Source organism: Zootermopsis nevadensis, unplaced genomic scaffold, assembly GCF_977971745.1.
Source record: "Zootermopsis nevadensis isolate Lab colony 2312 unplaced genomic scaffold, Znev_1.0 Znev_ptg000012l, whole genome shotgun sequence".
NCBI lineage: Eukaryota > Metazoa > Arthropoda > Insecta > Blattodea > Termopsidae > Zootermopsis > Zootermopsis nevadensis.
Window position 1 is genome coordinate 3,603,248 of NW_028259144.1, and position 17,425 is coordinate 3,620,672.

The 17,425-nt window shown below is 40.8% G+C and overlaps 1 protein-coding gene across 6 annotated transcripts in view; it reads left to right on the top strand.

Annotated features, from left to right (window-relative positions):
* LOC110841535 (ras-GEF domain-containing family member 1B) overlaps nt 1–17,425 on the top strand; it is a 360,406-nt gene that overhangs the window by 158,752 nt on the left and 184,229 nt on the right. The window lies entirely within an intron of this gene.

Consider the following 17,425-nt stretch of genomic DNA (forward strand, 5'->3'; position numbering starts at 1 on the left):
ATTATTGGAGTGGAATATTATTAAAAAGTAGTGTAGACCCCGGTGAGACAACCTTCAGTTACTACGATAATGTTTGTGAGGGACGATTATTGTATGTTAAGATAACTTAGGGAATTGTGTGGGGTGTGTTTATAGATTAATAGATGGGCTGGTGGATAATTGTTGATATATGATTGGTTGGACGAATGAATGAATGTTTGTATTATTATTGGATGTATGGGCGGGCTGATGGTTACTTGTATTTGTAGATGAGTGGATGGACTGGTGGAAAGGTTGGATAAGCGGATGACTACAGTAATGAATTTGTTTATGTTTTTCTTGTGAATTTTATGCTCGTGACACGGGAACTAAAAGTTGGACCCATGGAACGGTTCTGTGTTCCACGTTGAACTGGATGTAGAACACCAGGCTTTTTTCCCAGTGACTTATAAGTTCGAAGCTTTCAGAGAACCTGGGGCTAACATGCTGCATTCTGTGTTCACAAGCAAGTTCTCCCTGAGTGCAAATTTTAATTCGTAGTGTTGAATAATGTATGACAACAACAGGTCATTTAAAACGTTTCATCACATGTTATCAATGAATAGAATATTACAATTTATAACGACCAGGATATGCAGTGCGTGCTTGCTTACTCGGCAGTACCCCGTTCCCCAGGACCCCATTACTATATCTAATCAACCTACGCAATGACCCCTACGGAAATTAACTGTATCAAAGTTTTGAATGTCATCATGCAAACCTAAAGCATCCAGTTCACAATAAACTAACAGCTTTTAATTATGGCTGGCGTTTGATCGAGGCCGAAATGTCAACTGACCCAACAACTGTCGACCTGCAAAGCTTCGCAGAATTGAAACCTTATGATGGTTTGGAGACCAGTTGTTTCAATTCTGACGCAGAATACATAGTCCATGTTTAATGGAGGCTATAATAGATGGTTGGGGGGAGGGGAGGGGTATGCAAACACACGTAATTTCTTTCATGCTCTTGAAACTGCCGAAATTCTAGTCAAAACATACGAATCATGGAATTCGTCTCATTCACTTTTCTTTGCAATCATTACTCGGTATCTCGCAAACATCATCCGTATTGCCCTCATAACGAAAAGATTATTATCCCTTTGCTCAGTTAAGTACAAAAGGTATCCACTATCGGGATTCTTTCTTCGGGATAAAACTGCCGGGGCTTGAAGCTAACGTCTCGCCTCCACTATACTGCCAGGGTTAAGAATGCTTGGAGGTATTCCTCTACGCCCCGACAGTCTGAATGGCGTGGTCCTTAAGCAGCAGGAATAAACTATGCGTTTACATTTACGTATCCTGAATAACGAAATCTTTTTGGCTGAAGTTCGGGTTTCTCATTACGCCAAATAACGGCCTATTCAAGCGATAGTTAACCGACTCATTGGAGCAGAATCAAACTTTCGGAAGCTGATAATTCCTCAGCTATCGATACATTTCCCTCCTTTTATGGAATCAGAAGGTCTACTACAGCCGTGTTCACAAGAGCCAGTAACTACACTCTTTCCTAAGCCCGATGAATCCAGTCCATTACAATTTAAACTTATCATCTCTCCCAAGCGCATTGCGTGATTCCGCAGTTATAATCGGACTGTTCCTTGTTTAACAAGGTTCTAAAAGCGAACTCTTTGTAGTACGCGGACATTCCAATGGTTTTCTGTACACCACACAACGTAGGTCGGTGTTACACTGCGACCCAACATTATTGTTGCGACGTAGATCATTCATGCAGTAATGTTATCCAGGCAATTGTTCGAGTATACTGCGTTCCAGCGTTTTTGGCCGCTGAAATTTGTGAATTGGAACCTCAGAGCGAGTCACTTACCTGACGTTTGCTGGAAGGGATGTCAGTAGACCTCCTCTTAAAGTGTGACGACAGGACACCGTAAGTGTTGAAACATCACCAAGATATTAAAAGCGTGACTATGAGTGACGTACAGTAACGGCATGACGAAATGTGGCCATAAGTGCCGAAACGTGACGAATATTTTTAAAACGTTACCTAATCTAACAAACTAACCTAATCTAAATAAACCTAAACTAACCTAACATACACAAAAATAACAAAACCTATCCGAACCTATCCTGACGTAACTTCATCTAACGTAAAGCAAAGTAGCCAAAATTAACCGAGCCTTAACGAAATATAACGAAAGCGTGTCGAAGACTGACTTAGTGACCACGCGTGCACAAGCGTGACAAAGCGTTATCAGGCGTGACCTGCTTTGACCTCATGACAAGAGAGTACCATGTGTGTCGAAAGGTAACGAAGATTTACAAAGCGTGCCTAAGCGTGACCTGCTATAAAGGAGTGACGAAAGGTCACTATAAGTGTTAATATACAACGAAAATTTGAAAATTGTGCCCAAGCGTGACAGGGCGTGACGGACTGTAACGGCGTGACGAATTGTAGCCTTAAGTGTCGAAACGTCACAAAAATTTTCAAAACATTACCGAACGTAAGAAAACACAAACCTAACCTAATCAAACCTAACCTAACCTAACGTAACCCAACACATGCTAACCTAACCACTAGTTACTTCTAACGCATTGCAATGTAGCCAAAAATAACCGAGCCATACGTAACATAAGGTGGACGTGCCGAAACGTGACATGGTGATCACGCGTGCTCAAGCGTGACATAGCGTGACTAAGCGTGACCTGCGTTCACGTCGTGACAAAGGACTACCATAAGTGTCGAATTGTGACGAAGATTTACAAATCGTGAGCAAACGTGACTAAGCGTGACAAAGCGTGATGAAGCGTGACTAGGCGTGATTTAATGTAAAGGCGTGACGAGATGTGGTCAGAAGAGTCGAAAGATTACGAATATATATAAAGCGTGACAAAGCGTGATGGAGCGTGACTAAGCGTGATTTACTGTAAAGGCGTGACGAAACGTGATCAGAGGAGTCGAAATATGACGAATATAAACAAAGCGTGACCATGCGTGACTAAGCGTGACAAAGCGTGACTAGGCGTGATTTACTGTAAAGGCGTGACGAAACGTGCTCAGAAGAGTCGAAATATGGCGGATGTAAACAATGCGTGACCAAGCGTGACAAAGCGTGACTAGTCGTGACGAAGTGTAACGGCGTAACGAATTGTGGTCATAAGTGTCGAATCGTCACAAAAATTTTCAAAACATTACCGAACGTAACAAAATACACAAACTAATCTAACCTAACCTAACCTAACCCAACACATGCTAATCTAACCACTAGTTACTTCTAACGCATTGCAATGTAGCCAAAAATAACCGAGCCATACGTAACATAAGGTAGAGGTGCCGAAACGTGACATGCTGATCACGCGTGCTCAAGCGTGACATAGCGTGACTAAGCGTGACCTGCGTTCACGTCGTGACAAGGGATCACCATAAGTTTCGAATTGTGACGAAGATTTACGAAGCGTGAGCAAACGTGACAAAGCGTGATGAAGCGTGACGGCGTGATTTTCTGCAACATTGGAAACCATTGGATATCATTATTTCGCAACAGTGGTTCCAACAGTGGTACCTCAGATCTAAATGTTGCGGAAGGAATGGACGGTCCCATAAAATGTTCTTCGCTCATGTAATATAGGAATCTGTTGAATGGAATGTAAGAGAATGTGGACTTATAAAGGCACCGCAACGTTCATTACCTCAGATATGCGATAAAATAATCATTAGTCTGTTGACTGATACCCTTTGAAATAAAATAGTTCTATGATGATTAATAAAATTTTCGTTTTAATAACACATAAATTTACCGCATTTCATGAACAAACTACATATTCGCTACATCATTTATAAATATAAGCAAGAGTATTACGTTTGAAACCGTGTTGAAATCTGCATACAAGAGTGACATTCTATGGCCGTAATTTGAATTAATGGTTGGAGAGCAACGGTTCAATATTTATTATAACTAGACAGTTGAATCCCTGAACCAAAATCAACACCACAGCAAATTCCGAGCCATTCCCTTGAAAATCCCTCACGACCACATCATTTTATTAGAGGAACTTATAAAATACTAGGATCAAACATGATTACATTCCCTTTTAATTCTTTCGGTTATCCAACGGCTTAGGTTTATTTCGTGTAATTCCCTCCGTCCCTCCCCTCCTTTTTCCCCCCTCGGGGTGAACTCCACGCTTTGATATGTTTTGAGAGATACGTTTTGAGCCTTGTAAAACCCCAGACAAGGGGGCAAAATTGTTGTAATCAGTCAGTGGGAATTTAACACTTTAAAGGGGAAATCTTTCCACACACCTACAGCTTTATGTCCGAAATTAAAATATGAGTGTGCCTGTATGTCTTTAATGCGAAACACGGACTGTTTACTGAAACATAAATAAACCGATGTTGACCGCTAGTACCAATAGACCTCCGAACCTTTATGGAGAATCGCTGGAATTTCGTCTTTGTTGAATTACAGGGACGGAAACTGGAAATTGTGTTACAACGTGACAGTCATGTGAACAGTCTCTTTCTTAGGAACTTAAGAATACAGAAGATTTGCTTGCCTTTAAATTTTTAAAGTACAAATTAACTGAACAATATTTCAAGTTTTGACGCCGGTGAACGTTTCTGTAATAAGAATGTAGACTATTGATTTATCCCATGCGTTCTTCTTGTCTGGCCCATCACATTCTCTTTCTCATAGCCGTGTCTTTAATATACATTGCTCGTGTGACTTAGGTCGCGAGACTTGGCAGCTGGTCCTTTTCCCACTGAGACTCCATTGACCTCTGCGACGTGTTCTAATTCTCGGGTGTGAATCAACCGGTGGCGTTTGTGGCCTGCGTTTAAAGGGATCAAGCAGACAGTGACTTATAAAGCTGCTTGAGTGTAAACAAAATATTTCGAGCAGCCTGCCCCCCCCCCCCAAAAAAAAAAAAAAAAAAATCAGTTGGAAAATTCTCAACGCCTCGTTTTTGTTAGAAACAGGGAGATTAGTTTTGTGGCAAATTAAAATCCACTAATCCGGCCTCTTCCACGCGGAAACTGCTGTGAGTGAGAAGAGGTTTGGGGAATGAGGAAGCACAGAAGGGAAGCAACATGCCTAGAGGGGTTAATTTCAGGCCAAACTAGTACTTCCGTCCACTGGGTCCAGTTACAGACCAGGGCATAACTTTTCGACCACTCAGATGTTTGAAACAGTGTAGTGAATGCCACGAAAAGTTGAATGAGAATGTCCTTGTTTATGGCGTCTGATGTGGGATATGACTTTACTTTTGTCATTCCCACTTCATCGTGTAGTGTAGAAACCACAGCACGAGGCGAAACGACTTAGGGGTTGAGGCACTCGACGTTTCAAGAACCAATCTCAAGACTCGTGAGTGTGATAACGCACATTTCGAATCAGTGCTACAATGGCGTATATTCTGCATTATCTGAGAGTTCTCGGTTTGGTAAATCAGTACACAAAGAATCTGTCAGTAGACCCACCCCGGATATCTCTTGGGAGAAATAAATTTTTGAGATGTTTTAAATAAATAACCCGCGAACATGTTCTCGTTTTAGACTGTGATTTTCGTTGCTGCTGTATCTCAACGTTTCGGATTAATGTAATGCGTCTTCAGGGCTGAAACCAGGGTTAGGAAGGCGAGAAGACCTTAGGGATTTGTCAGTCATGGGTTAAGGAGGGGTGATGGGGTTGTGTCTGGGCCAATAGGAAAGAACCCTTGAAATCCCTTTTCTGGACACTAGAGAGGAACCACTGTTACTGATGTAACAACAGGAAGCCACGGGAGATTTTTTTTCTTGTGATTCCTTTGGATCCAATCATTTGCAGGCATCTGTTGAAATTTTCCTTAACTGTTAACCAACGTTTCTTTCTATCTGCCTTCCACACCAGCTGTGACCTGCCGTGTGCGGGTTCCTCCCGAAGACATATTCCTTCAGGAATCACAGGGGTTAAAATCTGGTTTGATTAAACTTTTCACACAAAACACACCTGCTCATTAGTGTTCGCTTTCTTGTTTATAGCTTCTGCTTAAAGAATTTGTTTTTAATGCGTATCACTAATCTGTTTCTGATATAAATCAAATGTTCTTTGTTCTTGACTGGACAAGTGCGATTCGATAAACAAGAAATTGAAATTAAATTTCGACGCCGACAACTCTGGTAGAAAGAAATGCAAATGAGGCTGTGGTGGCGCCTTTGGTGGGGTCTGGCGGAGTCTATTTTGCTTGAGTCTGGAGTCAGGTGGTCGGTTTTTTGTTGCCGCGTTTAGAAGGAGTCTGGCTTCAGTCGTAGTGAAGATTTTTTTGCATTTGATTTAGTTTTTGAAGATAGGTTATACATTTTGTATCTTTATTGCGATATTTAAAAGTGATGCTACAATATATTATTTATTTAGTGTTCTGTCTGACGACAGGTCCACATGAACAGGATCCTTCCATCCTTTTCTCGGACTGGGACCTGTTCATATACGTTCTTGGCAGATGATCCATAAGTGGTTTGCCATTGCCTTATTCTGTGTGTGAATGGGATGCCACGGAGAAACCGGGGAAGAAGCCCCCCGGAGGAAAACTCCGTGTTGCCTAGACCACGGCCTTGCCCAACACAAGTTATAAATTCGGGCACCGCCGGGAATCGAACCCGGGACCCCAGGATTACAAGGCCAGCGTTCTAACCGCTAGACCACCGTGGCTCTGATGCTGCAATAAATGGTATTAATGTTCAACATACAAAAAGCTGTCCATTTCCGTCAATTCTGACGGGTCATACGTTGGGCTAGACCGTAATCTCAATTACTTGTTATATGACACCAAATTAATAAATTTCAGTGCAGTATATCGGTAGGAATTTAAATCTGCGTCTCTTCGACGTGTCTGTGTAATCCATGTTTAAGTTATTGGAATGAAATTAACGATGCCCTCTTAATCCCACCAATAGCAGACGGACATTGAACCCGAGCTTCAACACTTGGAAAGAAGTCAGTCGTACGTATGAAGATCTCTTCAACACAGAAGTGACGTCAGTGTCATTTACGCCGCTGTTGCACTTTGCGGCGGCTTCCTGTTTGCAGTAGCCAATGAGCAAGTGGTTTTGCCTGCGCTCCGGGTACGATCCTAATGTAATGGCGTACAGAAGCGGCGCCATGTAAACAGGGCCGCCTGGACGTATTCTGCTTGCTTCCCTACTGGATTCTGCGTTTGTAGACCCTCACGTGTTACATTTGTGCTCCACAGTTCAATAACAATAAAAAAATTCATTCTGTTGCGTTTCTTAAGTACATTCATCACCGTGACCCAGAGTCGTTGGTCCTCGTTTGTTTTCCGTACTGAACTAAAAAGGCTAGAATCGTAAGTGTCGAATGCGTCTCTCTCTTGGTTTTGAAGCCGCGTGGACTTCTAGGTAGGTCCCAGCGTTTCGGAGAAATATGCTGCCTCTGTCTTCAGGGCATCTTCCCCGAAAACGTTGGGCTCTTGTCCATGACACGGCGTGTTGCCCGAGGAGATTTTGTCGAGTTCAGTCGCCGTGAAACTTTCACGTCTTAAGCGATATTTCTAGTTTATTTAACGACACTTCTTCCACTACATTGACTGTACAGTATCGAATGAGACAACTGCTAAGAATTGGAAAGGATGTGGAGGAAGCCGTGGACCATTTTAAAATAGCTTTACTGTCCTTTAATTTCTCTGGAGAGACTGAAGAAATCCATGAACGTCAGGATTAGTATCCGGGTCGGGATTGAAACCTGGGCTTATTAAATATGAATAATTTCCAACCATTTACTATTGAAGTATCCGCTTATATCACAGTAGACATTATTTTAATTATAACGTTGGGATAATTACACGCAACAGTGACCAATTAAGAATAGACGACTAATATCAATGGGGATTCGGTTCGCTGTTGCACTGACTGAAATTGACTAGAAACCAGTAGTGCTTGTTTAATTATAAATATACCTAACTACTAAAAATACTGATAACTTGTGCAAACATTGAAACAGGATTAAATACTGAGGCAGAGGAATGTCTTTACGTGGCCGACAAAATAATAGTCTTTTCAAGTAATTAACCGTTTGAAAATAGCGCTGTTTTCGTTAGGATAATATCCTGTGCAAAAATGAATTGCAAATACATGCAGATAAGATTATACAGTCATTACACGAATACAGTTCTGTTACTGCATTGCTTTGTGTAACATCGCACGCCGTGTTCTGAGATAGTTTCCATGAATATGGTGAGTGCAGTGGTACTTTTTTTTTTTTTGTAGAGGGCGGTCATTAAGTTCGCCAGCCGAATAAGTAAATATTTTTGCAAATTTATTAAATCCTCTCTACCATTCTTCATTGTTAGTTATTTTTTACTTTCTTTCCTCTCTTGTTTTATTCCTCTTTCTATACTTTCGAATATATTTTTTTACAGATCCGTTAGTTTTAAGGCTGAATTCTTTTGGAGAACAGAGTTTAGAAAACGCATCTATGTCTTAAAACAACTTTTTATCTGATGTAACGGGGAAATGTACAGAATTACTGTGATTAAAGAGAAAAAATATAAGCTTAAAGTGACAGAATATGAAGACTGCGTTTAGGATGTAAATTAAAAATCTGAAGATGATCCCATTTGGGAATATTACCGCCGTTTCTGACGTGAAAGTTAAAATGTACAGCGTTTTTGTAATTTAATGTAAGAAGGGAATCAGTTAAAGTGCATTTAAAATGTATGGCTACTCTACGAGGGTGTTTGATGACGTAAGAAACCATGAAAATATTTTTTACCTTTGCTGAAATAGGTCTCAGTGCATAATTGACAGTGTAATTCATATTATAATCAGCAACGGAGAAGAGCTCTAATTTATTTTGCATGTGCAATGGAATTAAAAAAAAATCACGGAAACCTTAAAGCTTTAAAGCTTAATATTCATAATGACAAGTTATAAAGTGTTTGTAGAAATATGCTGGATTCTTCTTTGACTTACTTTCTGTAATTAATTCACAGTTTTCCAGAAAAATCTCTTGTTTTTTAATTGATCTTTTCATTTGAATATAATTTGAACCTGTTAATGTCTACAGTTAATTCATTATGTTTTACTACACTCGAAATGTTATCATGATTTTTCAGTTGGCTGACTTTAATGTTAGATTATGTCGCATTTTACCACTCATGATTGATTACACTCATGCACGCAATTAGTTTTAAAAATTCAGCAACCACACCATAAATAACATGGGACAGGGGACAAATTCTGAAAGAAAATCCTTTTCGTAAAAGAAGACATATGTCTGCGACACAAAGAGATGATATATAAATCTGGTTCGTGGATAGGGAAGGGGGGAGTTTGCGTCGCGTCTCGTAGTGTGGGCAATAGAGCTGTGTGTTTGTGAAATGCGACACAGATTTTAAAATACACGACGAAGTCAATAAAACAAATTCCGTGCTCATGTGTGTTTTATTCTGAACAGGCAGGCCAAACATTTCACTAGCGATTGTAACCAGCTCTTCATTCAATTGTAAAGGACGACAAGAGATGGGGCTTTTTTGTTAGGTTCAGTATCAAAGCGCTTGCTTATTCGTCTTCGCCTCGTGGTGATAGGGCCATGATGACCGACAGTGTAGATCTCATTCATTTCAGAGAAACAGGGTATATAACTCAGCTTCCTCAAAGATATGCCAGACATGATTTGGACGTTTTGGAAGCGTATCAGGAGTGATAAGTCGATTGTGGTCGTAAAATCTTAAGGGCTTACGTGGGAGAAAATATTAGGATCGATCTTAGAGAAGTAAAATGGGTGGGTGTGGGTTTGATTTAAAATATAACCTAGATTTTGTGAGCACGGCGATGAAACTTTGGATTTAAAAAGAGCAGGAAATTTCTTGGCCAGGTGATCAACTATAAGATTTGAAAGAAGACCCTCAACCATGGGGTCGGTTTAAGAACCTGGGCACCTGATAATATTTCTGTATTGACCCTCGTACTATGGAGCCAACTATTTGGAACATGTAGCATAAATACTCAGTCTAACCTTGGAATCCGAACCACTGAGAGAACTGCACTCGGAGCATTGTCTCATGACTTTTTTAGATATAAGGCGTATCGCAGTTTGCATGTGTGTGACATGAAACCCTGCCAAAATATGGGTCATGGGGGGGAGAGGGGACGGTGATAAATAGAGGCTGTAATTAATCTTGCACGGTCGCAACCCCCCCCCCCTCCCCCGCAGTCCGGATCATGGCAGGCCAGCCTCACCTCTTCCATTAATTACCCAAGCGTTGACCTACCCTTTAATATAAGTTGCCTGGTGCCGTATGACTTCAGGCTACAACGAACGCTGATCACTCGTGTACAAATAACAAGATTTCAAACGTGTACTCACTGGAGTACACTGAAGTTACACAGGTATTCTTCACGCCAAATCACGGGTGACAGCCTCAGGAGGGCAACTATGAGAACGAGAAATGCAACGGTGGTGTCCGATGTGATCTGAGGCCATTGCTGCAAGAGTATGAACCAACTTAGAATGTTGTGTCAACATTAGCGAATGTTGCTTAAAATAGGCCGCGACTGATTCCTTCCGCCTCCTTCCGAATTCATCATTTAGTCATCGTGAATCTGACTCTGTTGACGTATACTTGTGCATGCGAAAATTGTAACGCGAGCCATGAATCAGTCTACATCAGTTTCGCCAGATGCCGATAAAAAACATAGAATTTACTAGAGCCGTGAAACATAAGGGTTAAATTTATAGGCCTCAGTCTCTGGCAAAAGCAGTGTGACGTCACACAAGTCCAATTACATCACTTCAGCTTACGGGAAGGGAATTTCTGGCTCGGATGTGTATGTATTAAATTCATAAACTAATTTTAAAAATGGACCGGGGTTGAATGTTTATTTTGTTTCGATAAAATCAGGATTCGTATATCGAACAGCTCTTTACCTGCACTGACATCGATTTATCGGACACGATAATGAAACTGCCTCTAGCGGGAGATCGTCAAATTTCCTCGTCATTTGTTATCCGACGCGGGATGGAAGAACTGTCCTAGACTGATTGCTTATTTAACGTTGTCAATTGGACTTTGAACAGAATAGAACCGAAAGGCAGTGAGGCGGAACAATATATTGAAATACAAGCGTGATGCTTTCGTTTAAACTGAACGGGGAACGATTTCGCTCAGGGATTTCGCGTTGAGACGCCAGCGTCTAGCCGCATGAGCTGAGGAACAGCCTCGGTATATCTCTTGAACTATTAATGTTACAACAACAGATTTGTCATCATCATCATCTACCAGGCAAGGAATTGTGCCACATGTTGGCCAATTTGTGGCTCTATTTTCCAGAAGCCTTTAACAGCCGTCTTCGCCTTATCCCCCCAGCTTTCTACTTTGACGCTTGAAAGTAATAAGATATTTTAGCTAGCCTGCCTACGAGTAGTCTGCTGGTAGGGCCGTCGTCTTTAAGCATGTAGACAGGTTTATGTATGTGTTGATGTTGTGGTTATACCACCAGGACTCGGTCGTCGTAGCCTCGTCTGCGAGAACAGATTGTGCCACTAGTACCTACGATTGGCATTTGACATTCTAACCATTTCACCTCCCCACAGACTCATATCTGCATTAGATTAACAACAAAGGCAGGTAGGTATGTGAAATATGAAAAGGTTAATTTCGAAAATTCACAGTGGAGTACGCAGTTTTACCCTTGTTTTATCGTAGTGAATTATGACCGTAAAGTTCAACTCGTGACGGTCACCACTCGAAGCTGTTATTGAACCAGATTTCATTTCTTGCGATGTTGTTCTTGATGTCAGAGGGCTTCAATAAAACACATTTTTTCAGGATCATGTCTGACATTTGACAAGCTTTTGTTGCGGAAGGAAGGTCTGTACTTTAATGCGCTGTACGTCTTCATCCCTTACCAGTGGCCCTTTGAAGTGCGATCGTGTGCCGCTTTGTATAAAATGGCCTTTTGTTCAGTTTAAAGCTTTTATTTTTCACTTGGAGGTTTAATAGTCCTTGGATATTGATACCACCTCGTGTGGAAACCATATATGGTATGAAATGTCTGTAGATGCATCCACAGGTTGGTATTTTACTGTTTGAATACCACTGATCCAGAAATTTTTTTCCTTCTAAAAGTCGCATGACGCGTCCATATAAAATGATGTAGGATGCGTTTTTTTCATTCTTACTATAGATGAAAAGTTGCTTATGTTATGGGATGAAAATGGAATTATTTTTATTTTATTTAGTCTTCTGTCTGACGACAGATCCTTATGAACAGGATCCTTCTATCCTTTTCTCGGATTGGGACCTGTTCATATACGTTCTTGGCAGATGATCCAGAAGTGGTTTGCCATTGCCTTCTTCTGTGTGTGTGAATGGAGTAATTGTTCGGATGCCACGGAGAAACCGGGGAAGCCCCCGGAGGAAAACTCCGTGTTGCCTAGACCACGGCCTTGCCCAACACAAGTTATAAATTCGGGCTAATATTAACTCAGCGAGTCAGATTACCGTCTTTTATGGAACAAGAAATTTCATTGCCGCTTTCACAAGAGCCGGTCACTAGTTCGTATTATGAGCCACATTAAACCAGTTCGCATGTATTTTAATATCAACGTGAATATTATCCTCCATTCTCCGTCCAAGTGGTTACCTTCAGGTTTTCCGACCAAGCTTTTTGTACATTTATCATTGGTTCCATGGTCTTTACACGACTCTCCCATCGTATGGGTCCGATTATCTACGGTTACAGGGCTACCAAGTTGGCTAATTCTGCAGACCACCTTGGCCAATCTACTGGTCACGTAACTGCACATGTAGGTACTCCGTCATGTATCTGCTGAAATGTAAGGGTGATCCCGTTATGCTGGGAGCACAGAGTGTCCCATTTAACTTGGAACCAGCCACGACAGCATGCCGCAACGAACCTACCACCAAATGAGTTGGTCACAACGCAGAACATAGTCGTCGCATCATAGTAGCTGGGTTTCGAGTCACGTGGGACATTCTGTACTATCGTAATCGTGTTTTATGACTGTACAGATGATCTTGATTTTTCCCGTAGTTTCGTAACCATTGAGAACCGGGCCCATGTTTATATGACATTTCTGTCTCGGAATTTTCTCAGGACTAAGATCTAGAAGTATTGATATTTCCTCACGTCATGTCCCGTATTTATCCTAAATCGATTTTTGTGTTGTCCTCCATCTGAATTTGGAATACGCGTAATCGAGCGCGCTTTACCGTTCTTAAATTAAGCTGGTCATGAATTGTGATGTTTGTGGTCTCTAGTCTCGCGAGATCCTCTCTGACCTTGCAGCGGTCAAGGTCAGTGGTGTGGTAGGAATTCATTCGCCGGCTTATACCCGGTGCTGACACATGGGTCGAAAGTCCCGAGACACAAAGCTGTGAACACTTCTGTGGTACACAGACGTGAAGGAATTCCAGTGGAGACTCACAATCTGCTCTAAATTAAATGTAGCGAAGAATATAAGCTTTACGTGGCACGTTGGGTCAAAAGGACGGATACGTTTAAGAAAGAATGGCATAAGTTTAGAAGGCGGTTTGATTAGATGTTCATTCAGCTGTGAAAATTATCGTGGGATGCTGGTAAGGAATAAATGTTACTCATCGGAACTTACATGATCGTGGCCCTTATCTTCTACCTGAAGACGAAACATAATACTCACTTATTTTTCGAGAATATAGCCGCCGTCCAAAGGAGCTTCTCCGACAATGATGAAGTCCACATCTGCGGTTACACGCAATGCGCTTTTGCGTTCCGATTTTTTCGTTTCTCTTTTATAGACGGATATTTGACGTCTGTGGGTTTTGTTTGGAATTTGTAAATTGTGAATTTGCAAATGTTAATTCGGAGTGAAAAAGTGCATCATGTGTACTTGCGTGTTTGTTACTGTTGACCTGTATCATTATCGGAAAACAAACTCCTTTTGACAGTGGCTGTTTCCAGTTTCCGTCCTCAAGATGTACGAGTGAGGAGATTAATCTGGAGCATTATTCCTTGAAAGATTAGCGTTCTGACTCTAGTGCTACTCTTGCTTGTAACCATGGTCTGTGACATAGATTCGGAAGGGTTCATACCAGAATGAAGGGCTGATGGGATTTGCAACCTGCAGCCGCTCCGTGTTGGCTTATCTGACACCGGACACTGGATGCAAGAATCAATTTCGGAAGAAGGGCTAGTTTTTTCTCCCGGAGTTTTTATTGCTATCATCTTCTCTCTATTTTATAGCTCATGCCCCACATAGTTCGGTGGTTAAACTGCATTTCTTTCTTTCGAACTGTCATTAGCTGAAATGAAATTACACAGGATGTCGTTTTCCTCGTGGACCCTCAAGACATTCTCCTGGTATTTCTTCTGAGCACTGAGACACGTTACGAAGTTTGGAGCACTCGTTCAGTTTGTCGTTGCCTTACGTTTGTAATTTTTCTTTGTCTGAGTTGATCTGTATCGCGCACAAATCTCTGTGTTGCTCTCAACAGGTGATTATACTGACAGACTTTTTTTTTTCCTTCTATTAATGACGGCTACGATACTAGCGTCGGTTGCTGGAACGACGTATTTAAACAAAACACTAACCAACAGATCAACAGAATGCATGGGAACATCCGAAAAGTGCCTTTGTTTCTTCTCTCGCATTTCTTACTGCGACTGTACAGTTGTAAACGCTTCTACACAAGAAGGATTTGAGGTTCACACGACGGTGAGTTTGAAGATGGCTGTCTTCAGAGGTATTTGCTGCCTCCATCATCAGGACGGTTAGTCATCGCCATGAAACGTTGGTTACCTGTGCAGACAACCATCTTCATACTCCTTCAATATATTTCAAGTTATTGTAAGTGATAAAGCTTTGCTTATGGTACACTTTTTATCTTCGCCGTATTGTCAAGATTGACTCAAGAACCTTCTAAGCTTCGTATCTAAATTGACACTAGGGGTAAAGTAGCCGAAGCGTGCCGCTGACCAGTGGACCACTCTTCTAAATATTCTCACTGCGGTGACTACGTCGATCGTGGTCTTTTGGTAACAAGATTAGAAGACATCGCACCCCGGAATAGAACAACAGACATTCGTGTGACATTTTTGTTTATTCGTTGTTAAATTTTCGAACAGCTATGAATTTTAATTCAACAGTTACTGGTATGATCTTGCGACGAGGATGTGCAACATCACAGAAATAAAATGTCGTCATCTTGTTTGAGTTTAATTATAATTTTAATCTAAACACACACAAAGGATCTTCAGCCGGATTGAGAGATGATTGCAAAATTAATGAAAGAAGAAGTTGTTCGGGTCACATGTAGATGGCTCTGAGCACACCCGGACAACTCTTCGTTACTAGAAATCCTGTCGTGGTATTTCAGTAGCAGAGAGAAATTTGCTATTTTTATGGGTAACTGGGAAGTTAATCTATCTCTGCTGTACGTAGATTCATACAAACAGTCAAATCGGCAAACTTTTCCCAGCGCGTGGTTTGTGTTCATGTCAATGAAAGTGTTCGACCTTGTAGTGAGCTTTATCTGGTTTATAGGAAAATAAATATATTTCTTACATTTCTGCTGGATGTCTAGCTATGACCAATTAAAACTTTTCACATGAGATATCTTTATATTCATGTAGAGAACGTAGGAAAATTTAAAATGTCATTATATTCGAACTGCAATAAAAATGTGCTATCAGAGAGAACATGCCTTTGTCATATACGAATTGACATCTTTGGAAAGTTCTTTCCTGTCTGAGATTTAAATTGCGTTAACAGACAAGATTTCCTAATGACATTGTTTTTCTGATATAGATAATGAAAGTGGTGTAACAGAGATAAAGTAAATCCATTTCCAATTCCGTCGTGTTATTTACGTGTCATAGTCCCTAAATTTCGGGATGTACAAAGTCGGACAGAAGTGCGTTTGATAACTGTGGTGTTGGAATATGTGTGACGTGTCGTTTCGGGTTTGATTCTGGCCGCTGTCAACTGCAGGACACAGTTCTGTTGCTTGTCATGAAAGCATTTGAGACGTATCCCCCCCCACCCGTTGCCTCTGTTTTTGAGTCACTTCGGTTCTGGTTTGTTACCATTGTCAGGATAAAATAAAAAATAAAACTCTTTGCGTAAAATTTCAACATCGCGTAGAAATTTGTCACCGTTCTGTCTACTATTAGTGTGGATTTTCCTGCATTGCTTTAATTTTGTATGTTCTCTGTGTGAAGGACACAAAATTAATTTATAATGTTTAGCTCGTTTGTTTCCAGCCATTTTGTGTTCAAGTTCTTCAACTAGTGATTGGATTACGATGATATTTAGTATTGGAAGCCCACATCGTCTGTCATTTTTAACCGTATCAGCTTAATAAACATCGAACAGACATTTTGCACATTGTATTAACTACAGGTTTAGTTGTGAAGCCCATCGAAATGCCATTGCTTTCATGACATTTGAGGTTTCTCTGGGTTATGACGCCGTGTGGACGTGATACCATTTAGTAGGAACATTCTGCTTCTGTCTTCAGTCCTAAAGATGGTGACTCGTATGTTTCTCCGAGACGTTGCCATCCACCTAGGAGTCCGCACGGCGTCATAATCTAGGACAACAGTATCGACGCCATTGGTTTAGTTTAAATTTTTTAAACTTTAAATATTGTAATGCTCATAAATGTGTTTTTCTGTGAGCCGAGGTCTGATTTAGGCATGGATGCCGTACCATATACGAATAGTAAGCAGTTCAGTTGCTTAATTATTTTAATTGTCTATAAATGCTGTTATGTTCGGCATTGGTAAGCTATTTATACCACTATTCAGTTGGATTCTTTGTTCATAAAAATGAGCTGAAAGAAAGAATTTCTTATGTTTGCTGGGCGTAACAGGTATTCATTTTCTTTATAAACACTAGACAAATGAGAATTTATGAAAGAGGAGCGATGCGTTTTTAAGCAATACATCTTTAAGTATTTTTGGTCCCGACAGGAAAAGCTTCATAGCGTATTGTGTTGCAGTTCGCGTTGTTCTTAGCATCTCATTATAGACCGTCTCTTGTTCAGAATGCCGTAATTACGAGATTCTTTGAGAGGGCAGTGTAAGAAGCCATTCTTCAGCGTCTCCATTGTCTAGCAGTTTTTGTTATCGATAATTGGAAAGAAATTAAGCCACGAGTAATTGTTTTTATAGACAGTCAACGGTCTGCATCATTAGCTGAAGTTAAGCGACTCAGATAGTTTAATTATTTTGTTCTCTTTGCACGACTTACGAAGAATACGGATGCCATGTTTTTATATATCCCTCCGCCCACATGTACTGGAACTATCGAATGAATTTTTATTTAAGTTGGTACTGAGAGTCCACACCAAAGTCCTGTAACGATAATTTTTTCGAACAGCTGAGAAAGTATTTTGTTCTACCACGTCAGATATTTGGTTACTTAAGGAAAGTGGTGTTACATTTCACT